The sequence below is a fragment of the Bos indicus x Bos taurus genome, chromosome 6, assembly GCF_003369695.1.
Source record: "Bos indicus x Bos taurus breed Angus x Brahman F1 hybrid chromosome 6, Bos_hybrid_MaternalHap_v2.0, whole genome shotgun sequence".
Classification (NCBI taxonomy): domain Eukaryota; kingdom Metazoa; phylum Chordata; class Mammalia; order Artiodactyla; family Bovidae; genus Bos; species Bos indicus x Bos taurus.
Window position 1 is genome coordinate 91,004,836 of NC_040081.1, and position 26,301 is coordinate 91,031,136.

At 43.9% G+C, this 26,301-nt stretch overlaps 1 protein-coding gene across 2 annotated transcripts in view; it reads left to right on the forward strand.

Moving 5' to 3' along the window:
* Positions 1 to 26,301, forward strand: part of SHROOM3 (shroom family member 3) — a 329,764-nt gene that overhangs the window by 130,491 nt on the left and 172,972 nt on the right. Inside the window, exon 1 of one of the 2 annotated variants that reach the window (XM_027544825.1) lies at positions 18,950 to 19,176. The exons of the other annotated variant lie outside the window; for it this stretch is intronic. The gene's annotated coding sequence lies outside the window, so the exon portion shown is untranslated. Of the gene's footprint in view, positions 1 to 18,949; positions 19,177 to 26,301 lie in introns of those variants that run through there. 2 annotated transcript variants of the gene reach the window in all.

The window sequence follows — 26,301 nt, forward strand, 5'->3', positions numbered from 1 at the left end:
CATAGTTTTATTATCAGTAAAATGGATGTAACAGCAATCTCTCCCTCACTGGTGTCGTAAGCTGCTGTATAAACATTGACTGTTATGGATCTTGTCACTGGAGAGGGTGTGTACTCTCTCTCAACTGAGGGTTTCTTTTTTCTTTTTTTTGCCATACCTCACAGCAAGCCGGATCTTAGTTCCCAGACCAGGGATCAAACCTGTGCCCACTGCAATGGAAGGGTGGAGTCTTAATCCCTGGACTGCCAGAGGAGTCCCCAGCTGAGGTTTTTAAAGCTGGTCAGCTGCAAGCTTGCCAGCCGTGAACCACCTTTACCATTCCATGGTGACTCACGATCTGGGAGTCAAGGCGACTCAGAGGGACCCCGAAACAAGGATGCAGATGGATTCCTCATGACTTTATTTGAGCCTTGGATCCAGACCGATCCAGTCAGCTGCTGCTGCTGCTGCTGCTGTTTAGTCATTTCAGTCGTGTCTGACTCTGCAACCCCATGGACTGTAGCCTGCCAAGCTCCTCTGTCCATAGTATTTTCCAGGCAAGAATACCAGAGTGGGTTGCCATTTCCCTGTCCAGAGGATCTTCCCCACCCAGGGGTTGAACTGGCATCTCCTGCTTGGCAGGTGGAATCTTTACCACTGAGTCACCTGGGAAGCCCTGATCTAGTCAGGGCCTAGCCTTTTGGTTGTGTGACCCAATAAACCTCTGTGCTTAAAGAAAGGGCTTCCCAGGCGGCGCTAGTGGTAAAGAACCCGCCTGCCAATGCAGGTTTGATCCTGGGTCAGGAAGATCCTCTGGAGAAGGGCATGGCAACCCACTCCGGTATTCTTGCCTTGAGAATCTCATGGACGGAGGAGCTTGGTGGGCTATGGTCCATAGCGTCACAAAGAATTGGACACAACTGAATCAACTTAGCACCTACACATGCATGCTTAAATTGAGGAAAAAAAAAAAGAAAAGAGTTCACTGCAGTGGGCAGGCTGAGCTCCTTCCTTCTTGCTGCCACCCCTGTTCCCTTATGGTCAAGAGTCTCATCACCAAACTGACCACACCTTTCACCAAAGAAGGATCCTGTTTGAAGGCTTTCTCCCCTCTGGAAAATGAGATTGACCGGCTCCCTCCTCCCTTTGCGTGCACCCCCAGTCCGTGCTTCTCTGGGTGAGGTAGCTCTCTAGCCCTCCCTTGGGGTTAGGTCCTGGGAGCCCAACTTTGGTGACGCTTCCTAGGTCCCCAGTGAAGCCTCACCAGGGTCAGGGCCTCTGCTGTCACCTGTCATTTGGAGGCTGGGACTCCTTTTTCAGTCCCCTGTTCCACGGCAGTGCTGTGCAGTGGTTATGGGCACTGGCTGCCAATCGAGCAGGACTTGGTCAGCAGCCTGCCCCTTACTGGGAGGGCTGGGCCCATTGCCTTCGCCCCCTGCTTTCCTTTTGTTTCCTTTGGGAAGTGAAGACGATCATTGTTGCTTTGTATGAAGGCTGGGATAATAAAGACCATACGTGTGAAGGAAAAACGTGGGCCGTGGGCTTGCCGCGCCTCCCTTCAGTCAGCCAGTGAAACCAGTGCCTGTGAGAGGAGGCATCCTTCACTAAGAGAAGTGCTTTCTTCCTTACATCTCGCCCAATTTCCCTGCCCCAGAGTCCAGAAAATGTGGCAAGAGAGCGTGATTCAGGGAGCAGGGATGGGCTTATGTTTCCCACCAGTGAAAGTTAAACCCAAACCGGACTGAAATCGAATTTGTCAGAAGAAGAAAGCAAGGGGAAAAGGTCACCTGCTGCTGACTGTAGATGAAAGAGAATTTTAGGATGGTGGGGGTCAGAGGTCACTGACAAAGCACCTTTCCTGACCCCCCGAGGGATCTTTCTGGAGAAACTGCTGCCTGCTTTATGGAAGTCGAGGCACCCAGAAATGGAAATGAGTGTGAAAGTCACTTGTGTCTGACTCTTTACAACCCCATGGTCTGTCCCTGGAATTCTCCAGGCAAGAATACTGGAGTGGGTTGCTGCTCCCTTCTCCAGGGGATCTTCCCAACCCAGAGACTGAACCAGGGTCTCCTGTATTGCAGGTGAATTTTTACCACCTAAATTCCAGGACCAGAGACACAGAATTAGGAAGAGAAGCCAAGCTTGCTTACACACAAGTCAGCCGTGTTAGGGCCCCTGTGACAACTCCAAGGCCAGGCTCTTTCCTTTCATCTTATGGCTTTTCCTTCCTCGGTGCAAGGAACTGATAATTTGGTGTGTTTCTGTTTTATGTGATGATTCTCCCCTCTCGTTCTTCATCATCTTTCATGTATCATGTCATCTTCCCATAACAATTCCTCAATGTGTGAAACACATTTAAACAACTTGCATCAAAATCAGCTGTGGTGCCTGTTTAACATGCAAATCCCTGCATCCCCCAGATCAGACTGTCTGGGGCAGGGGGGGAGCCTGTTTTTGTAGCGAACTGGCCAAGTGATTCTAACGTCCCCTGAAGCACACAGCCTGCGCTGCTGGGAGACGCGCTGCAGACTTCCTCTGGCTGTGAAGTCATTCCTGTGGATCTTTTTTTGTCTCTTTGGCCCACACTGAACCTCAAATGATGGGATCAGTGTCAATTTGAGCGATTCCATGGTTATTCCTCGAGATGAAAGACTAGCTCCATGCCTCTTTTTGGCCGTGGTGTGTAAGTGAAATTCAAAATTCAGATTTTCAACCTTAAATAGAGACTGGAGATGATTTTTGTCTTCTCGGAGCTCTTTCACAAACATTTTTGAACACAACCCCAGTGCACAGTAGTGTTCAAAAATAGCAATAGTGTTCGGTCTGCCTTCTGTCCAAGGGCATGATGGCTTGCAGCAGTTTCTAAAAATAGGTCTTCCTGGTCCAGGTCACTAAGCAGGAATGGCCTCTGCGTCACTCTGTTTACACAATTTCCCATCTGACTCCTTCGTAACAACAGTGCGGACTGGATGAGGCCTGGGGGCCCTCGGGGGCCTGTGGGAACTCTGGGTGTCTGCTGCATCCCCATGAGTGTGTTTGGATTCGGGGCCCTTTCAACCTTTGCTTCGTGACTCCTCATCCCCTTTCCATCACTGTCTCAAAATCAGGGGCAGAGGTCAGAAACTCCAAGTCATTCCACAAGATCCTAACAAACAGAAAAATAAGCTCACGTTCAGAAATGTAAGACCCACAGTGTTTTCCTTTGTTTAATCTGTCTTTCATTTTTCCTCTGTGCACACTTGTGAGTTTACGAGACATCATAGAGTTGCAAATGTAACTTCCAGACCTTTCAGCAGAATGTTCAGAAAAGGCTTGTCTTTGATTTTGTTTTGGAACAGTCCTGCAATAGTGAGAGGTCTCCTCTTTTGTGTCATAGTTCATGGCACCCCAATCCTTTCCCCTAAATGCAGATGACATGAGTGGTATTAGAATGAAAATTTCTTGGAATTAACATTTTAAAATTAAGGACATGGGATAAAAGTATGGGGACACTTGACACTGAATATACATGAGGTGACTGAACTGGCCCACCGAGCCTTCATATTTGTAAGATTTTAGTAAGTTCTGAAGAAGTGGGTTAATTTGTGTCAAATGCAAAATGTTATCTCTAGGAATCAATTTTGATTTACTAGTTAGCCTGCCACCTCTAAAGAAATAATTCTTAACAAGCTTTCACCTGTTAGCTTTGGATGTTCTAAGCCAGGGGTCCCCAACCTCCAGGATCTAATGCCTGATGATCCCAGGTGGAGCTGATGTAATAAGAATAGAAATAAAGCACAAGATAAATGTAATGTGTTTGAAATAGGTATTATTATTACTCTATTATATGGAAGAGGAAACAAACTTTTTCATAGGGTAGCCTGGCCAAGGGAACACATTTTGAATTTGAGCTCCAGCCTGTCTTACATGAACGTCCAGGCTTTTGAGTCAGTAGGTGTTCAGAGGAGCAGGCGAGCTGGTTTTCTGTGGTTGCTCAAACCCCCATACCAGCATGAATTCTTCAGCCCCTGGGCAACCACGGTTGGGTTCCATCACCACTTTTATTTGTTTTATTTTAAAGACAGTACTCACTGGTGCCTTTTGTTTTCTCAGCATTGTTTATCCACATTCCCTTAAATAAATTAACCCTCCCATCTTGTCTAGCTCATTTGATGGGAGCAAGTCCACATGCCAATAAAAATAGAAACAACACAGCAAGAAGGGAGAAGTGACGGAGGTTTTATGGTTATTATGATATGAATACAGGCATATCATTTTTTACTCTTTCTAAACAAAGCAAAAGACCCCCGTAACTTGATTCCAATCACAGTTTGTTCTATTATATACATATATAGGCTGCACAGGGTCTTCGTTGCTGCGCATGGGCTTTCTCTAGTTGCAGCGAGTGGGGGCTACTCATCATGCGTGGGTTTCTCATTGCAATGGCTTATCTTGTGGATCCCGGGCTCTAGGGCATTTGGGCTTCAGCAGTTGTGGTGCATGGGCTTAGTTACCTCCCGGCATGTGGAATCTTCCTGGACCAGGGATCAAACCTGTGTCCCCTGCATTGGCAGGTGGATTGTGAACCACTTGACCACCAGGAAAGTCTTGTTTTATAATTTTTCAATGGTTAAAATACATGATTAATATTGAGATGTTGGAACATCTACCGTTTTTTATCAGTTCTCTCCCAAATAGCAGATGCTTGCTAAATGAGGTTGAATGCTAGTGCTAAACTTGTGAGTACTTAGCCATAGCCCTAGAAGACTCTGTCCATTGCAGGGTGGACTAACCCAACTTCCAAAGAAGATGCAGTTTGTATTTGTTCTCTGTTCTAGCCAGCACCCTAATGAAGCCCCCTGCTTCTCCCCATCTCAGTACCCACTGTTCTCTGCACACCCCATCCCATCTCTCTCGAATCTCTCCTAGGAATTGTTCCTTTACACCTCTTTCCTGGTTTGTCATTCAAATTTGCCTTTCCATTTTTTGCTCCCTCAGAACCTTGCAGGCGGATGACTTGCAAAGCTCCAAAGACATAGAACAGTTGAAGTCCTTTGAGAGAACAATATCATCTTACACTGATACAAAACAGCAGGGCTTCCCAGGTGGCTCAGTGGTAAAGAATCTGCCTCCGATGCAGGAGATGCTGGTTGTATCTCTGGACTGGTTGGATCCCCTGGAGGAGGAAATGGAAACCCCCTCCAGTATTCTTACCTGGAGAATCCCGTAGACGAGGAACTTGGCAGGCTACAGTACATGGAATCACAAAGAGTCAGACACAACTTAGCAACTGGGCACAAGTACACAAATAAAGCTGCTGCTGCTGCTGCTGCTGCTAAGTCGCTTCAGTCGTGTCCGACTCTGTGCTACCCCATAGACGGCGGCCCACCAGGCTCTGCCATCCCTGGGATTCTCCAGGCAAGAACACTGGAGTGGGTTGCCATTTCCTTCTCCAATGCATGAAAGTGAAAAGTGAAAGTGAAGTCAGTCACTCAGTCGTGCCCGACTCTTAGCGACCCCATGGACTGGAGCCTACCAGGCTCCTCCATCCATGGGATTTTCCAGGCAAGAGTACTGGAGTGGGGTGCCATTGCCTTCTCCGAAAATAAAGCTATTATTCATATTTTTAAAAGTGATCGCGCAGATGATCAGTATCTTACCATAAAGGAATGTGTTCCCAATGCTGTTATCTCTGTGACAATTGATCAGCACTTTCCTGGGCTTCCCTGATAGCTCAGTTGGTAAAGAATCTGCCTGCAATGTGGGAGACCTGGGTTCAATCCCTGGGTTGGAAAGATCCCCTGGAGAAGGAAAAGGCTACCCACTCCAGTATTCTGGCCTGGAGAATTCCATGGACTCTATAGTCCATGGCGTCGAAAAGAGTTGGACATGACTGAGGACTTTCACTTTCACATGGATAGGTGGATCTTGTCATTAGACGCCTTCTAATCATGGCAACCCACTCCAGTGTTCTTGCCTGGAGAATCCCAGGGATGGGGAAGCCTGGTGGGCTGCCATCTGTGGGGTCGCACAGAGTCGGACACGACTGAAGCGACTTAGCAGCAGCAGCAGCAATCATGGACAGAAGGTGACGTCATCCTTGTAAGGTTGATGCTGGCCCTTCAGCCTATGTGGCTGACTTAGCCCCCTGAAGACTCCTGGTAGTCAGCAGGAAGCCTTGGTGGCCAGTGATGGTGGGCCCTGGGGATGAGGGTTAGAAGATACATCAGCTATCTTGACAGTATAATTAAAATGCTCATTTCATGAACTTGTGACAGCCTGGATGGGAGGGGAGTTTGGGGAAGAATGGATACATGTATATGTATGGCTGAATCCCTTTGCTGTTCACCTGAAACTACCTCAACATTGTTAATCGGCTATACCCCAAAACAAAATAAAAAGTTTAATAAAAACGTTCGTTTCACAACTTTGGAAATCATCCAAAAGTTGTATTGTGATAATTCAGATGTGAATATCCTCATTTGAATATAGTGTAAAGAAAGTGATGGGTATGTTTCAGGATGGATTGCCTCTTTGTAGAATTGTCTGCAGGGTGGGTTTTATCCTAAACTTTTTTTCTCTGCTACTTGACTGTTCCTGAAATATTAACATGAGCTTGAAACCCAGTATATGCAAGTCTGGGTTTAGCTCTGTCAGTTGCCCTCAGTTGGCGCAGTAATAAGACTGTTGATGGTTAGATTCCTGGGTTGAAGTATGCAGTGTGATGCAGGGACACTCTAATAACTTTATCCCCATATGTATACATGCAGTGTTTGGTGTGTGTGAGTCGCTCAGTTGTGACAGACTCTTTGCAACCCCATGGTCTGTCCATGGAATTCTCTAGGCAAAAATACTGGAGTGGTTTGCCATTCCCTTCTCCAGGGGATCTTCCCGACCCAGGGATTGAACCCAGGTCTCCTGCATTGCAGGCAGAGTCTTTACCATCTGCGCTACTAGGGAAGTCATATACATGCAATAGTATGTCCCATGTAGGGTTGGCCGATTGAGCACATCAGAAAACAGGATGCCCACTTTATTTGAATTTCAATGAGCAAATAATTTTTTAATAAAAGTATGTCCCTGATTTTATCTAACAACCCTAGTCACATTACAACTTAGATATACAGGGAAAAAAGCAGGTAGGTTCTTTATCTAAATTTTTTTTTAATTGAAGTCTAGTTAACTTATAGCATTGTGCTAGTTTCAGGTGTACAGCATGGTAATTCCATATTTTTGCAAATTATATCGCATTACAGGTTAGTACAAGATGATGAGTGTAATTCCCTGTGCTATACAGTGTACACTTGTTGCTTATCTATTTTATGTATAGTAGTCTGTACTGTTCTTGGAGAACGAAATGGCAACCCACTCCAGTGTTCTTGCCTGGAGAATCCCAGGGACGTGGAGCCTGGTGGGCTGCCGTCTATGGGGTCACACAGAGTCGGACATGACTGAAGCGACTTAGCAGCAGCAGCTGTACTGTTGACCCCATACTCCTACTTTGTCTCTCCTCTCCTCTTGTTTGGTAGCCACAAATTTGTTTTCTATGAGTCTGTTTCTGTTTTGTGTATACATTCATTCATTGGGAATTTTTTTTTTTTTTTTAGATTCCACTTATGTTCATGCATGCTCAGTGATGTCCAACTCTGTGATCCTATGGACTGTAGTCTGCCAGATTCCTCTGTTCATGGGATCTTTCCAGGCAAAAATACTGGAGTGGGTTGCCATTGCCTAAAGTGTTTGTCTTTCTCTGTCTGACTGACTTCACTAAGCATAATATTCTCTAGGTCAATTCACATTGCTGCAAATGGCAGAATTTCATTCTTTTTTGTAGCTGAGTAATTGTATGTATATATATCACTTCATTTTAATCCAGTCATGTATTCATGTGTTGATGGGCACTTGGTTTGCTTCCATGTCTTGGTTATTGTAAATAGTGCTGCTATGAACATTGGGATTGTGTGTTTCTTTTCAAATTAGTGTTTGCATTTTTTTATGCATATATACCCAGGAGTGGAATTGCTAGATCATCTGATAGTTTTATTTTTAGTTTTCTAATGAAACTCTATACTGTTTTCCATAGTCAGTTCAGTTCAGTTCAGTTCAGTCACTCAGTTGTGTCCAACTCTTTGAGACCCCATGGATTGTAGCACTCCAGGCTTCCCTGTCCATCACCAACTCCCAGAGCTTGCTCAAACTCATGTCCATCTAGTTGGTATGCCATCCAACCATCTTATCCTCTGTTGTCCCTTTCTCTTGCCTTCAACCTTTCCCAGCATCAGGGTCTTTTCCAGTGAGTCAATTCTTCACATCAGATGGCCAAAGTATTGGAGTTTCAGCTTCAACATCAGTCCTTCCAATGAATAATCAGGACTGATTTCCTTTAGGATGGACTAGTTGGATCTCCTTGCAGTCCAAGGGACTCTCAAGAGTCTTCTCTAACACCACAGTTCAAAAGCATCAATTCTTCTGCATTCAGCTTTCTTTATAATCCAACTCTCACATCCATACATGACTACTGGAAAAACCATAGCTTTGACTAGACAGACCTTTGTTGGCAAAGTAATGTCTCTGCTTTTTAATATGTTGTCTAGGTTGGTCATAGCTTTTCTTCCAAGGAGTAAGCATCTTTTAATTTCATGGCTGCAGTCACCATCTGCAGTGATTTTAGAGTCCAAAAAGATAAAGTCTGTCACTGTTTCCATTGTTTCCTCATCCATTTGTCATGAAGTAATGGGACCGGATGCCATGATCTTAGTTTTCTGAATGTTGAGTTTTAAGCCAACTTTTTCACTCTCTTCTTTCACCTTCATCAAGAGGTTCTTTAGTTCTTCACTTTCTGCCATAAGGGTGGTGTCATCTGCATATCTGAGGTTATTGATATTTCTCCTGGCAAGCTTGATTCCAGCTTGTGCTTCATCCTGCCTGGCATTTCGCATGATGTACTCTGGATAGAGGTTAAATAAGCAGGGTGACAATACACAGCCTTGACATACTCCTTTCCTAATTTGGAACCAGTCCGTTTTCCATAGTAGCTGCACCAATTTACATTCCTACCAACAGTGTACAAGGGTTGCCTTTTATTCTGACAAAACTTAATCTGATGTTCCTCACAATCTCACACTTGCTGGTTAGCAAGGAAACAATAAATTTTAGTCCTAGTCAAGTTAAAAGTTATCCTGATCTAATCATTTGAATAATCAGTCCATTGAGGTACTTCTCAGGCTTTAACATAAAATGCTCCCTCTCTTCGATGTCATCCTCTGTCTTCACTGCCCAACTGTTTCACCAAAATACTGTCTAGGGGTGTGGCAGTGGCAAGTACGGGTCTTTGGACACACTGTTGCCTGCTCGCTAGGCTCTGTCTGCAGTCTTGCCTGTCACTGCTGAACTCCATGGCAGAATTCTGCAGCTGGTGAATCCATGGTCAGTGTTGGCCTCGGCAATGCCCTGGAGAGCCCTGGCAACCTCCCACTGGCATAGGCAGTCTTGCTTCCATTAGCTTCAAACACCTTAGCATCTGCTAAATTCTCCATCACAACATCCCCTAGCCCGGGGGTCCACTCCAGCATGATCTCACCCATTTCACCCACCATAGCTGCCTCATTCCAAGTCTACTGGAATGGCATCCAACATCCATCTAAATTGAGCGGAGCCAGGCTTCCTTTACAGTGACCTTCTCCTGGAGTCTCTAGTGGAGCAACAGAGCCAAGATTCCTTCACACCCTGGATATTCCCCTCTCTTTCTTCGCATGAATGCCCTGTTCTCCCTGAGACCAGAGACGTGAAACCTGAACTTGGTTCTGACAGTATGACTTACCACCAGTCTCTCCCACATTCCTACAATGCCCTAGAATGGCAAGGGTTGGACTTTCTTGCTATTTCTTACTCTGCTCTATGCTTCCTTCCCTCTATAACTCCAAATCTCCTGTCTAAGGCAGGAAAATGCTTATTCAAAAAGATATATGTACCCAATTTTGTAGCAACACTGTTTATAGCAGCCATGACCTGGAAGCAACCCAGTGCCCATCAACAGATGAATGGTAAGTGTAAAGTGACACTATGCTACTTTGTACTATGGGAAGTCTTTGGTAATTGGAATCCTTCAGGCTCAACCCTGGGTGGATTACAGTAGTTCTCCAAAGTGTGGTCACTAGCCAGGACCTGCTATGCAGTACAAGATCTGGGGCCCTCCTCCAAAAGGCTGGGGTGTTAACCTTGCAACTAATGGTTTATCAAGCTTTCCAGGTGGTTCTGATGTACCCTAAAGAACCACAGCTTTAAGATTTCAGCAAATTGTCTTATTCCCTCTCTTACAGTTTCCAAGCCTAAAGGCTTATTCAACGAACCAAATGTACACACGTGTGTGTGCTAAGTTGCTTCATTTGTGTCTGACTCTTTGCGACCCTATGGACTGTGGAATGAAATTTGGACATACTACAACATTGAGGAATCTTGAGCATGTTGCACTAAGTGAAATAAGCCAGTCACAAAAAGACAGATACTTATGATCCCATTTGTATGAGATACCTAGAGTAGTCCAGTTCAGAGACACGAAAAGTAGAATAGTGGTTACGGGACCTGGGGGAGGGAGACAGAGTTATTGTTTTATGGGTACAGAGTTTCAGTTTTGTAAGGCAAAAGGAGTTCTGGACAAGGGTACTGGTGATGGTTGCATAGCAACATGATTGCACTTAAAACCACTGAACTGTACAGAGTTAAAAATGGCTTAAGTTCTTAAGTAACAGGTATTGATTCGAGGAAAGGTCACATGCCTGACTGAACTGGTTATCCGTGGAACGTAATCCTGGATGTTAGAGTTCAGATCTCAATCTGGAAACAGATGTTCCTTATAAATTTGGGTATTTCACCAGATGTCAGTTGAGTTTCTGAACTACCATAAGTAGATGAAGAAATTGATCCAATCAATCTGATTCTGGAGTTTAAATAGTCAGTCTCACTGTGGCTATTGAGGTAAAAGATTATATATATAGTGTTGGGAATTTTTGCATATAGTATCATTCTACATGAGAAGTAATGATAAACCATCAGCTTTTCCCCATTTGCTGAAAAGATGAGCCACTGGGAGAGCTTTGTCTGGAGGTTTGAATAGGTAGCCTTCTAGCTCCCTTTATTGTTGCTACTCTTCCAGTCATTTGGCATCAGGTGAATGAGCCCATCCTCTCTAGAGGTGGCAACTCGAGGGTGGTATTGGCAGACAGTGGAGCTTTAATTCCCCTTTCCACCTCCCAGTAATTTGCATTAGTTGCCCACCCAATAAAATAATATTCCTTGCTACAAACCATTGATGTTTTCTCAATCTTGTTAAGGATGACTGAAAGGATCTTTAGAAAATGGCTCTGGTGTAAGTGAAAACAGTGAACTTACTATGCAGACCGCAGCTTCAAGATAAGTTCCCTGCAACCTCTACACAATCCACTTGCCACCAGGGAGCACCCCCCTGTAGCAAATTCTGTAGCTCCCACTGTTCTAATCCCATTTCCACGCTGCACAAATTTCCAGGGAGAGAGAAAAAGTCCAAATCCAAATTTCAACATCTAAATATGCCTCTTGTCTATATTCACACACTATATTCGTACACGACAGTGTTCTCATAAGCTCAGGAAATTAGGTAAATATAGATAAAGTGAAAGTGTCAGTCACTCAGTCATGTCCAACTCTTTGCTACCCCATGGACTGTAGGCTGCCAGGTTCCTCTGTCCATGGGATTCTCCAGGCAAAAATACTGGAGCAGGTTGTCATACCCTCCTCCAGGGGATCTTCCTGATCCAGGAATCGAACCCATAACTCCTGTGGCTCCTGTCTTGCAGGCAGATTCTTTTAACATTAAATTGTTTTAAAAATCAAAGAACCTAGATACTTAATGTCAGCCTTCAAACCACCACCACCAATCCTTATAATGTGAAGCATGAACTCCTAGTCAGATACTGAATACAGTAAGTTTCATTTTGCTCCTGATTAAGAACTGAAATTTATCATATTCTTGTGGAAGAATTAAGAAGTCTTCCCTGGTGACTCAGTGGTAAAGAATCCGCTTGCCAATGCAGGAGACTTGGGTTTGATCTCGGGGTTGGGAAGATCCCCTGGAGAAGGAAATGGCATCCCATTCCAGTATTCTTGCCTGGAGAATTTCATGGACAGAGGAGCCGGTGGGCTACAGTCCATGGGATTGAAAGGGTTGGACACGACTTAGCGATTAAACAAGAAAGCACATCGTTTGCTAATTTTTATGAGGAGGCCATGTAGTCCAGTGGAAAGGTACCCAAGTAGACCGCACACTGTGCTGCCTGCCTGCCTGTATGTGTCTCTGTCACATTTTTTTTTTTCTTTTTTCCAGAAGGGTGGGTTTGCCAGCCCCAGTGTGATTCAAACTGCCTTTTGAGACTGTAGACAAGATGGAGGGTTAGGAAAGAGAAAGGAAGAATGTTCTCCACACTGTCTGTTTAAATTATGATTTAAAGCAGGTTTTATTATACCAAATTATCATCAGGCTAATTGCTTGACAGCCTCTCTCCTTACTGCTGGCTGGCGCCATTCAACTGATATACTCGGCTGATATGTGGCTGGGGGCGGTATGGCATAGTCTCCCTAGGGAGAAATCTGGCGGCTGGAAAAATACCCCAAACTCCTCGACATTGTCTGTGCCATCCACATCCCACTTCTAAGTCACGACAGATCTGGCGTAGACAGTAGTGTTTAAGAGCATGTTCCTTGAAATCAGGCTGCCCAGGTTCAAACCTTGTTATTACCACTTGTTTGTTTTGTGATCCTGGCAAGTTTTTAATCTCTTGGTGCCTCAGATTCTTCACCTATGAAGTGGGTATAAAAATAGTACCTCCCTAGTAGGGTTGTTGGAAGAGGTAAAATATGTCAAGTACTTCATATTCTCCCTGATATAAAATAAGCACCCTGCTAAGAAACTGCTGATAAATACGTATATGTCTGTATTGTTGCCTGTTACTCATTGTTTTCATTTTAGCTGTGTAATTTTCCTAGAGATTTAAATGAGTCATTATGCATGTGGGCTCAGTCGTGTCTGATTCTTGGTGACCCCATAGACTGCCAGGCTCCTCTGTCCATGGGATTTCCTAGGCAAGAATACTGGAGTGGGTTGCCACTTCTTTCTCCAGGGGATCTTTCCAACCCAAGGATCAAACCTGTGTCTCCTGCACTGGCAGGCGGATTCTTTACCACTGAGCCACCTGGGAAGCCCATGATGAGTCTTTAAGGATACCATAATTTGGATTTAGAAAATGAACTTATGGTTACCAGGGGGAAAGGATGCAAGAAAGGGATAGTCAGGGAGTTTGGGTTAGGCATGTACACACTGATATATTTAAAATGGATAACCAACAAAGAACTACTATATAGTACAGGGAACTCTGCTCAATGTTATATGGCAATCTGGATGGGAGGGGAATTTGGGGGAGCATGGATACATGTATACACATGGCTGAGTCCCTTTACTGTTCACCTGAAGCTATCACAACATTGTTAACTGGCTATACTACAATATAAAATAAAAAGTAAAAAAAATAATAATAATAAAGAATACTGTAATTTGTGTTCAGCATGCTCTTTTTCAGAGTTTTCTTTTTATCCTCAAGGGTAAAATGTGAACCCAAATGTAATTCCTCTGCCTGTTATTCTTAGCACTAAATGGTAGCTTGGTATTCCCCATTGGGGATATTGGGACTTTGAAGGGATGCCCAAGCCCAATACCTTTATTTACTACCTTGTGACCACTAATATTCTTGTGCTGAAATACCTTGGTTCCCCCCAAAGAATTAGAGAACGTGAAGACAGGAGAAAGACTAAGAGTGATAGGATAACCCAGGCCTCTTGGTCTCTGTGGTCAGAGGCAGCACAAAAGAAGGAGAGAGATTTAAATGCAAGAAAGGTGACTCTCATCAGTCATGTTAGCAATGAGAAAATATCATGCTTTCTGATTTCTGTATCATAAATGATTTGTGTCCTGCAATTATTGCACAGGAAAGGTATTGCGTTATAACACTTCGGACTTAACTGACATCTTTTGTGACACTCAGAGGCCTATGAGCATTACTCATCAACCTTGATGTCAACATTCAGTCAGATTGGGATTGAAAAATGCTCACTTGAACACAAAGTGAGCAGGGCTCAGCTGCTCTGTGTGCACTTCCCTTGGCGTGTCCTTCAGGATCTGACTCCTTTAGACACACTTGGGAGTTTTCTCCACCAAATACAATTTCCCATGAAATTGAAGGAAAATGGACTAGAAAAAAGAAACTGAGCTTATGAAGTTTCTCCCTAGGCTCACTGCCCAGTTTTCTTTCAGTCTGGAATCTCTATGTGGGAATTTGCAGAATTGGACTAGACTGCTTCTGAACCCACATTTGTTCACTTTTCTCGCCTTAGCTGTGATATTTTGTATCATGCCTGTTCTTGCTGATGACACAGTGTGATTTCTAAAAGTGAGATGTATAGGGCACAGTTTAACCTGAATCACTTACATGATTTTACAAAGTTTATTTATTGAGCATCTAATATGTGACCAGTCATTGCTCTAGGTGCTTGGGACTCAGCCATGGTCTGACATACCTCTGTCCTCATGGAGCTGACATCCTATGAGCAGAAAAAAGGAATAATGAACATTATACATATGTAAAGCATGCAGTATGTTAGGTGGTGAGTGCTCTGTGGAAAGCAAGCAGACCAGAGGACAAGTGTCTGCTTCCATTTCTTCCATTCATAAAATTCTTTCAATTCCTCCTGGGAGTATTGAGGATAAATTTTGCGGCAGTGGGGGGTAGATTATGGGAAATGCCTTTATTATTTATTTCATCTTATCTTTTATTGAAGTATAGTTCATTTACAATGTTGTGTTACTTTCTGCTGTATAGCATAATTCCATTATACATTTGTATACATTCTTTTTCATTATGGTTTATCACAGGCTATTGAGGACAAACATCTAATTCTAAAAATCATACTCCGTGAAAGAACTTTGAGCTTCTGGGCTGTGCCTTAAAAGTATAGGCAAGTAAGTGCCCAATAGGCGTCAAATCTACCTGACATAGTGGATGAGTCTACCTTGCAACTACTGGAGAACAGTGTAACTGTTAAGCACAGATGCAGACCCAAAGAAGTTGAAAATAAGAAAACTACATTTTTTTCATTATTTAGTGAGGCTTTCTCTCCATAGACCCCCATCTCTAACCACAAACGAGTACCCTACAAGGACATGTATGAATCATTAAGGACAAATACCATGGCAGTCTGCTGTTCTGAAATCAAGGCCATCTATTAAATATCTAGGTCTGAAGTTTATCAACAGAGTGACAGAAAATCCTCCTGCCTGTGGGTGTTTAAAAGGTAATCAGAAGGAAACAGGATGTGCCTGAGAAGATGAGCTATTAGCTCTTGGAGAAAAGGAAAAAGGAAAACTCACGTTTCTTCAAAAACTCATCTAGTATATTCTTTTTTTCCTCCTCACCACAAATATTAGTACTGGGAAGAAACTTAGCAATGTTCTAGGTTAGTGAAGACTAGAACCCAGAAATAAAAAATGACTCGTTCAGGGTCACTTAGCAGGTAAGTGGCAGAGCCAAAAGTCAAGCCTCCCGCCTCCCGGGTTCTACAGCTCCACTTTCAGGTTGGATCATCAGTACTTTTCAGCATGGATTGCCTAGCCCTCTACAGCTGATTGCTAAAGAAGCTAAGAGAGGATAAATGAGAAGTCTAAGGTGTCGGTGAAAGTGTTGCAGATTTTCAGTAGAAATCTAAAGTAGAGGGAGCAGGAAATACAAGACGGGGCTGAGAGTCAGATCTGGGGGACCAACATGGCGTGGAGAGTCTCTCTTCCAGATTGGGGGTGGTGGGGGGCTGCTGCACAGTCCAGCGTGAAGGACTTCCTCTTTGCCAGAGTAACCATCACTGAATCCGAAGAGCGGCGCTTCCAGACGCGAGCACGCAGGCTGCACTGTCCTTCTGCCCGTGAGTGGCCGCTGCGCCACCGAAGGGTGATGAGAACACGCCGTGCGCTGTCAGTTCAGGTCCTGGTGAAGGTGGCAGAGTGACTGTCCTGTCCCTTCCACCACAAGGAGGTAACATTTGAGCTCTTCCTCTAGGCTACGTGCTTTGCTTACGTCAGCACGTTCTGTCCTCATATCCGGTAAGTTTCTTGTCAATCCCATTTCAGAGGAGAGAAAACTGAGTCTTAGAGAAGTTTTGTAATAATCTGCCCAGAGTCACAAAGCTAGTGAATGCCACAGTCAGAATTCAAATTTTCCTTCGTAATGGGGAGATGGGGGTGGTTCAAAGTATAGGCTCTGTGAGCAGATGATCAGGGTTTGAATCCCCACTCCAATGCTTGCTAGCTGTGAGGTGTTCAATGCATTACTTAGCCTCCCCAAGCTTCCCTTGCCTCATCTGTAAAACTGTAACGGTAATCACAGTGTTACATTATAGAATTGCGATGGTTAGAGAATACAACATAGCACCCATTGTCACAGAATTAAGTCCTAGTTATATAGTATTTGACTATAGTTCCGCTACAGGTTGAATCACATGAAATTGCCGTCGTAGTCTACCAAAAATTGTCAAATACTGATAGTTTTGTATGGTTCAGTGTAATACTACATAGGTATTCATTCTTTGTAAATATAACAATGGTTCCCTTATCCATCTCATAATTTGTGAACGGACAGGTGATTTGATTGCTTCAGTACAATCTTTTCTCTTTACTTGCCTGCTCTTTTTAGTTTCTCTAAAGAACTACGTAATGATATCATCTCTCCTAATGTAACGTGTCACCCAGGAGGACATATGCAATGACATAATTCCTGGAGCCACTAATCTGTTGAGCATATTGTCACAGGCAGCTTGAATGGGAGTAGGTTTGAAGTGAGCTTAGGTTGTGCAGAACTAGACTAAAAAAATTACTGGTGAAATGAAGAGGGGGTGGACTCCTGGCTCTTTTATATCAGTGGGAATGTTCCACTGGTGGAGGGCATGGCATTCCCGTACTAGATGGCTGGTTGTGAAAAACACATGTCAAGTAGAACCATTTGTCATGTGCACTGGAAAGACCAGTGCCTGGGCAGCAGTAGCAGGTTGTTAAATTTGACACATTCAAAATGAATTTTGTGGCCTGGCTGCCCTTGAACTCTGGTTTGGTGAGAGTAGCTGTGATAGAGAGTAGCTGTGGTGTCTGGGGAGGCTGTGGGGTCGAGGAAGAAAACATGAAACTGGGATAAGAATTTTGCCTTCCTGGGGAAGAGGGAGAGTGTGGAAGGAAGGGACAGTTAGGGAGTTTGGGATGGACATGTACACCCTGCTACATTTAAAACGGATAACCAACAAGGACCTACTATATAGCACAGGGAACTCTGCTCAGTGTTACGTGGCAACCTGTTATGTGAGAGGTGAGTTTGAAGGAGAATGGATACATGTTTATGTATAGCTGAGTCCCTTTGCTGTCCACCTGAAACGATCACAACGTTGTTAATCAGCTATAGTCCAAAATAAAATTAAAGGTTTTTAAAGAAGATAAAAAGAATTTTGTCTTCTGCAAAGAAAAAAAAGGTTACTTTCAAAGGAATGCATCCAAGGTGTAAGATCTAGAGGAGCTTTCTCTCCTGAAAGAGGGTTCTCTGTCCCACTCCCACCTCTGTTCCCATCTCACACCTGCCTCAATCCTGTTTCCTTAGATTTCATATTATAGGAATAGAAATAGCTCTGGAATTCAAGTGGAGCATTCTGGAGGGACAGTCCTGCTAGTTAATACAGGAACAATCTCTAAATACAGTTAGTCTCACCTTTGAAATGTACTGACATCCTCAAGGATGCTTCAGACTTTCTTGGTGTCTGGAGTAGAGATGACTACTGTGTTTAGAGTATAATGCCCCCTGTGATGTCAGAATGGGGTGTGTGTGTGTGCGCGTGCGTGTGCATGCGTGCGTGTATGCTCCCTTTCCTTCTTTCTTTCCACATCTAAAAAAAGAATCCGGACGTCTTTTAAAGTTTCTGTAGCAAGGAGGTTTGCAGATTACATGTGGATCCATGGTTTGTTTTTTCCCACATGGCGGCCGTAAACTAATGAAAATGCATTTGCATAGCCACGAATGCAGACACACTTGGAGTCTTTCTCTTTCTGTGTGCCCTATTCCTTTTCTCTCTCTTTGTGTCTATGGTTACTGTTAAGCTGACCCCTACAGTCTGGGGCAAATACCGAAACTTGAATCAAGCACTGCTTCTCCATACAGCTGCAGAGGCCTGCTGCTTCAGAGGCTCAGATGATCTGTTTAAGTGAAATTCTTTTTGCCAAGATTGCACACACAAAGGTGAGCCGCGTGGCACTCCAGTGTACTACATTGACTGCTGTTGCTTTGTTTTTTTATGAGAACGGCCTTTTATAAATTTTTGTCTGCCAGGGTTGAACAGTATTGAACGTTATGCTTCGGAAACAATGACAATAGAAAGATAGTCCTTTCTGTTGAGTTTCCCTCCACTCCTCCTAGTTTCTGTGAGAAACTGTTGCTTGCAAAAACTATAGCTAATTAAAAATTGAACTTATTCAGCTGCCCAGAAACCCGAGTGGGGACTGGCAAGGGGCGGGAGGAAGAGCGGACAGGGGCGCCCTATGAGTGACGCCCCCAGCGCCATTCATTCTATCGTCCTTCCCTTCCATTTAACCGTCTTCGCATCGTGGTTCTGTGGGGACCGGCAGGAGAGGGCTTACCCGTTGCCACGAGCTCTGTTTGCAACTGCGAGCCAGCTTCTGCAGAGCGCGGGCCCCGATTGCCCGGGGCCGGCGTGCCCGCGGCCACTCCAGAAACCGGTTCTGGGCTCTGGCCGCGTGTCCTTCCCCTGACATCAGGGTGCCCGCCGCTGTCAGGCAGGCCGGCCGGCGATTGGCTGGGAGGAGGGCAGTAATCCGAACTGCCTTTTGTACTTGGCTAATCAGGGCAGCCGCCTGATTGCAGGTTCCCAGCGGAGGTGCCTGGGTGGTGTCTGACACCTGTGTCTTAGCTCTCGCCTTCGCCTTCCCGGAGCTGCTTCCCCGGGATTCTTTCCGGGCCGGATTCGTGTCTCTATGTCACCTCCCCGCGGCCCCTGAGCCCCCTCGGGCCGCCGGCTTGGCCCCGTGTCATGCTGGACGAAGATGTCCAACAGATAATCAAGGACAGTGGAAATGCCGGCTTAGACTTCCTTAAGGTAAGTCCTTTTTAAACCAGGTATTTCTCGACCGGATTTCTCCATTTAATTCGACATAAATGCTTGTATCGGGCAGGTAAACTAAAGAAGGTCTGGGGAGTTGTTTCAGTTTAGGCTCTTATGGTGAAATTTGTAAGTGATTTGAGTGTCAGATGTGCTGGCAAAATGATACCAAGGCAGAAATAAAGATGTTCATGGTGAGGGGGTGGGTACTTGACAAACCACTGTCACCCTTGCAGGCAGCTGGCACCTCACTGTGCACTCCTTCCTATTTGATGAGGCGCTCCAGTGATGGTAGAATAAAGTAACTTTTCATCAAGGCCAACAAATGTATATGCTTGTGCCATAGGCTCCTCCCAACCGTGCAATCCTAGGAGCTATCATTTAATTCTCATTCCCACTTCTTTTTAAAGCTGTCTTTAACTTTTTCCTCTTGTGATAGGAAAGCAGTTTTTCTTTTTAAGGCTTGCTCAGCACGGAGGAGTTAGTGACTTTCACTCCAGCATGGGGTTTGATTGTACTGCTTGGCTCACTTCCCCTCACCTTTATTTTCCAGAGAAAGTCAAATTCTAGACAGAAGGACTTAACTTTGAGTCACAGTGAGATGCTTTGGAATATTAAGCCATGATTCTGATTAAGCTTAAGCTCTGCTATGACTTCATTTTATGTACATTTATGTTGATCGACAGATACTTCGGGGCCATCCTGTCTTCCTCTTGGATTGGTGTCAGCATACTCTTATTGTAGGGTTTAGTAACCCAAGGTTCGTAAAATGACTAGTGGTGTGGACAAACGCTTACACCCTTGCCTGCTTGTTGTGATAAGGAAGAAAATTTTTATTTTTTTTTAATGAAAACTTTCTGTATATGGGTGAAGATCCATTTATAAATCCAAAGAGGTTCTGAGGCTACTTTCCCCACCATATTAATTTCAAAGATAGGAGGAAGCTGTTCCCCACTTCTAAATGATTCCATTTAACCAGTAAACAGGAATAGAACAGACAGAGGTGGTGAAAAGCAAGGCGATAAACATTCAGAAACCACGTACTCAAGATCTATGTTAATCATCCTGAAATATGTTTTTTTTCTTTCATTATTTATAGGCAGTCGGAAGTCTCCATCTTTCTCAGCTGTTAGCTAACTATTCTTTATAAAGACATTTTCCTGTAATAAGATCAGTGTATTTGTAATACTAAATATAAATACTAAAAATGCTGCTCTGATGAATAGAAGCATCAGAAATGACATTGCCCATGGGTTGAAATGTGATCATCATGCAAGTCTACAGAATCATTTAAAATATAATGTATGTGCCCCATAGTACAGATGGTTGCTGATGATTGAAAAATCAGATCAGTTGGTAGGTAGATATTAAGTGAATTATAAATATTGAAGGGATTAAAGGACAAGTAAATGTGGAAAGTTAAATAAATACTGAATATTTAGCATTGAGTTCAAGTTCAAAATGCTACCTTCACCTATGAATTACAAACTAGAGAATGTATAAATCAAAGTTGGTTTCCTGGTTTAAGGATAAGTCATTGCTGTATAGGGAGGGATAAATACCATCTCAACCCTAATCACTATCTTAAAAATTTTCACTGTCCATAATAACCTCAGAGTCATAAAAAGAAACAGAAAGGAAGAGAGAGCTAATTTCAAAACCTCTCAGTCAGTTCACTCGTTCAGTCGTGTCCGACTCTTTGCGACCCCATGAACTGCAGCACGTCAGGCCTCCCTGTCCATCACCAACTCTCGGAGTCCACCCAAATCCATGTCCATCGAGTCAGTGATGCCATCCAACCATCTCATCCTCTGTCATCCCCTTCTCCTCCTGCCCTCAATCTTTCCCAGCATCAGGGTCTTTTCAAATGAGTCAACTCTTCGCATCAGGTGGCAAAAGTATTGGAGTTTCAGCTTCAACATCAGTCCTTCTAATGAACACCCAGGACTGATCTCCCTTAGGGTGGACTGGTTGGATTTCCCAGCAGTCCAAGGGACTCTCAAGAGTCTTCTCCAACACCGCAGTTCAAAAGCATCAATTCTTCAGCACTCAGCTTTCTTCACAGTCCAACTCTCATATCCATACATGACCACTGGAAAAACCATAGCCTTGACTAGACGGACCTTTGTTGGCAAAGTAATGTCTCTGCTTTTTAATATGCTATCTAGGTTGGTCATAACTTTCCTTCCAAGGAGTAAGCATCTTTTAATTTCATGGCTGCAGTCACCATCTGCAGTGATTTGGGAGCCCAGAAAAATAAAATCAGCCACTGTTTCCACTGTTTACTCATCTATTTGCCATTAAGTGATGGGACCGGATGCCATGATCTTAGTTTTCTGAATGTTGAGCTTTAAAGCCAACTTTTTCACTCTCCTCTTTTACTTTCATCAAGAGGCTCTTTAATTCTTCTTCACTTTCTGCCATAAAGGTGGTGTCATCTGTATATCTGAGGTTATTGATATTTCTCTCGGCACTCTTGATTCCAGCTTGTTCTTCCTCTAGCCCAGCGTTTCTCATGATGTACTCTGCATATAAGTTAAATAAGCAGGGTGACAATATACAGCCTTGACATACTCCTTTTCCTATTTGGAACCAGTCTGTTGTTCCATATCCAGTTCTAACTGTTGCTTCCTGACCTGCTCTAATTAAAAAGGAAGTAAAGTCACAAAATCTGCATATTTCATATTAGTGTAGAAAACCCTATACCTATTTACAGAGTATAAGCGGACCCCTGAATGTCTAATTTAACACAATGGTTAATAACTAACACACACACACACACACACACACACACACACACACACATATATCATCCCAAGAACAGCATTGTTAGGGTTAGATTGGGACAGGGGATTAAGTATCTTATATTTATTTTTTTCCCCAGTATCTCCTTTCAGGAGCTGTGGAATGACTGCCAGGCTCCCTCGTCCACAGGGGCCATGGGGATGGACCCCTCTAGTGTTCTGGAGGACACACAATGAGGCACAGTAGTGTTGCCTGCCAGACACACTGCGTGTGCCCCAGTGGCTCTGCTCAAGAAAGGGTCAGCTATGCAAATGAAACCGTCCAAGTCAGACTCTGCCCTCCCCTCACCTCTGTCTCTCCTCTCCTTCTTCAAAAGAGTCCCAGATTCCAGCCTTTACCCCAGGCTTTTCTGACTGGGGCGGGTGAGGATGAAGGGCGCTATGAGCTCAGAATCTGAACAACTGGGCCAGACTTCCCTTTGCCGGATGGGCTTCCATCAGTTCAGTTCAGTTCAGTCACTCAGTCGTGTCCGACTCTTTGCAACCCCATGAATCGCAGAACACCAGGCTTCCCTGTCCATCACCAACTCCCGGAGTTCACCATAGCCCTAGACAAATGGAAAAAGTCCTCATCTCCACCCTGCTATAGATGGCTTCATGAAAACGTCCCTGGTTAATAGGAAAGAGGTGCACTTCCTGTTAGGCTGAGCTTCTAAAGGGCATGTTTTGTTTTGTGTTTTTAAACTGTTTCCAGCAATCCTAATGTTCACAACTTGGAGATGAGAGGAAAGCTTTAGGTCAGAACAGATGGGTGATTTTGGAAGGCGGGAACCTAAGCAGTCTCAAGTCGTTTTGTTCCTAGTTGCACAGATTGGATTTAAAAATGAACGTCAGATGATGGTGGCGGTTCGGTGTTTGTGGCCTGTCATCTGATATCATAGGGAGATTGCTCTTAACGAACGTCTGTGAAATGAAACTGGTGGGATGGCTCTGATCTCCCATCAAGTGATCCAGTGACACTGGCATCAGACACTTCGGTAGGACTTTGCTTGTACACTCCAGACCTGGTTTTGTGGCGACAACTCAGGAGATGGAATTTAAATGAGCCCCACCCTAAAAAGCTGTGACTGTTGAGAATCACTTGTTTTTTTCCAAGTTCCAAAGCTCCTTAGTGACCCATGCGGGTACTGGGAGACCTTTTCCACCAAAACCTGTGGTCGGTAATCCATACCAGCCCTTCAGGGGCGGCGGCCCCTAGGATTAGACCCCGAAGTGCCGTCTCTAAGTTCCTTCCTTACCTTCTTCCCTGGCAGCACCGGAGGCTGGTCGTATGATATTTATTCACTGATATTAATGCAGTGATTTCACAGTTGTTTATTAATCAGGTTCATCAGTTCCTCTCTCTGATGCATGTAGGTCAATATCATCATCCCAGTTTGGAAGAGCGAGAAAAGTGATGATGGAGAATGGTTTGTCCAGCAGCACCAAGAAGTTAGTGTGAACGTAGAATCCGCCCCGCTTTGCTTTTCTCCCTTCCTTTCTGTCGGAGGAGAAATCAGGAATGCTTAAGCCTCTTCCTCAGCAACTCTGGAGACTAAAAAGGCTTCAGTCCAAAACTCTGCTGCTCTCAACTGGACCACTATGATGCGGAGGGGTCAGAGGCTTCCCAACAATGAACTGAATTGGGTGTGGAGTGAGCTGCCTGTGCATATGTGTGTGTGTACGTGCACATATGTTTGAATGTCTGCATACTCATGTGCACCCACCTGCTCACCTGAAGGACTCAAAACCTCCAGGGGTGTGTGAGTAAAGTTTGTCCAAAGCCTCAACTGATGGCAGCATCTGTGCTGTGGCCTTTTCCTAGAGAGGCCTGATCATTCATTTATAACAAATCTCAGCCCAGGCCCAGTGGCCAGGGAGGCCGGCCCAGGAGCTGCGGGTGAGCCAGTCTGAAGGCGGCTGGCCCGCATTTGCCTCCGAAAGTATTTCAGGAATGTTAATGGTATGCCTGAGTGGAGGGCTTCAGAGCCCGGAGCTGGGGCTGAGAACTGCTCTGTGGCCATCTGTTGAGGCCCAGGAAGTCTCATAGCAACAGCTTCTCAAGAATGGTGCCCCCCCTCTCTTTTTTTTAATTAAAATTAACTAACACAAAACCCAAAAACTGGCTCCACTGCTCAGAAAGACAGAGTTTGAATTCTTTCTACAGAGTGATGAGCTTTTAAGGAAGAAAAGCCCCCACATTCTTAATTCCTGTTCTTTAAATGAGCAATTTGTACTTGGTTTGAGGTCTTAATTTTTTTCTCTCCCCTGAGGTGGAATTCTCTTTTGGAAAAGGGTAGAGGTGAAAACAAGCTTTTAAAGCTGTGGCGAAATCATTGGCAAAACTCTGGTTAAGAAAAAAAAAAGTGGTCAGACTTTTGAGATTTTCCTGGTATTTGTTGCTCTTAGCGATCCTGTCAGCAGCTGCATTTTTTCCCCTCTGTAATAATGTGAGCTTTATAAAACTGGATGTTTAGTGAGTGAAATGAACTTCAGACAAAGACCCTACTTTTACTGTGACAATGTAGGGGCTCCACTAGAAGTCTCTAAAAATCTGTGTAAGAGTAGACTTTGGGAAAAGAGAGAGGAAAGTAATATATATCGCTTTTAGTTTTTCAGTTGGTGGGCTCTCGTTAGCCATTTATAGTAACTGAGTTCCTTCCTCAGGATAGAAGCGCCTATAAAATGTTAAATACCTGAAGCCTAACCAGCAGCTGTGAGTGCAGGAGTGGGCGTTCTAGATGGAGACAAAAGAATTATATCCCATTCTAAATTCTACCCTGTACTGGGCTATTTTAGGAAGGTGCACAACCTGTTAGAGCATAGTTCCTCATCTGCAAATTGGATTTCTGCATTATTAGGAAGGTTAAATATAATCACATAAAAGGAACTCGGGAAATGATCCCCGAATGAATGGCATCTATAATAAGCTGTCATTCTTGCGGTTGTACAACTCTGGGAAAATGTTTTCATGAGAATGAATATATATATACATTTTCAAATCTTTATATATTTAAGCATTTATATTTTCTTTTCTTAATTTTTATTGGAATATACTCGCTTTACAATGTTGTGTTAGTTTCTACTGTACAGCAAAGTGAATCAGCTATATGTGTACATGTGTCCCCTCTTTTTTAATTTATTTCCCATTTAGGTCACTACAGAGCACCGAGGAGAATTCCCTGTGCTCTACAGTAGGTTCTCATTCAGTTCAGTTCAGTTTAGTTGCTCAGTCGTGTCTGATTCTTTGCGACCCTATGAATCACAGCACGCCAGGACTCCCTGTCCATCACCAACTCCCAGAGTTCACTCAAACGCATGTCCATCGAGTCAGTGATGCCACCCAGCCATCTCATCCTCTGTCGTCCCCTTTTCCTCCTGCCCCCAATCCCTCCCAGCATCAGAGTCTTTTCCAATGAGTCAACTCTTCACATGAGGTTCTCATTAGTTATCTATTTTATCCATAAAATCAGTAGTGTATCTATGTCCATCCCAATCTCCCAATTCATTCCACCCTATCCCTTTTCCATTTGGTAGCCATATTTTATTTACATCTGTGTCTCTATTTCTGCTTTGTAAATAAGATCATCTATATCATTTTTCTATATTCCACTGCCGAGGTCCAGCCCTGGCTGATCCAGGGTATTTGAAAGAGAGACGGCTTCGGCGACTAATATGTCTTAAGTATTTATATTTTCATTTAAAAACCTGAAGAGGATATAAATATATATATCCTCAAATCTTGTCAGATAAAATATTTCCTGTAGAGTCAAAAAATATTCTGACAAGTGATTTTTCCTACACATATAGAACTCATGAATATAGTACACATGTGGAGTACTTCTTTACATTTTTGATTGCTAGTATTGTTTGGAAGTATTATTCAGATCTAACATATTGCCCTGATGGTCAAAAATAATGTGACCAACTCTTGGGGAAAGGATGTATACTCTGAGTTTAACTTAGTCTTTCTATGAAAAGCATGACCCCTTACCCTTTCTGTACTGATTGCCTCATGTATAAAATTTAACCAGTAAGTATTTATGCAGTGTCTACCGCATGCCAGCTGTGTTCCACATGCTGGGGGTTTAGGGTTGTGAACAAAAGTAGACAAAAATCCTTGCATACATTCTGGTCAAGACAGACAAACCCCTAAATAACTAGGTTATAAAATAACTGCTATGGAAAAACCTAAAGCAGGGAATATAAGCAGAAGCGATATTGTCATTTTCTGAAGGGTGGTGAGGGAAGGCCTACGAGGAAGGTGATGAAGGAAGACGACATAAGACATGAAGGAGGTGAGAACCTAAGCCTGGGGATGAGCTGGGGAAGAAGATAG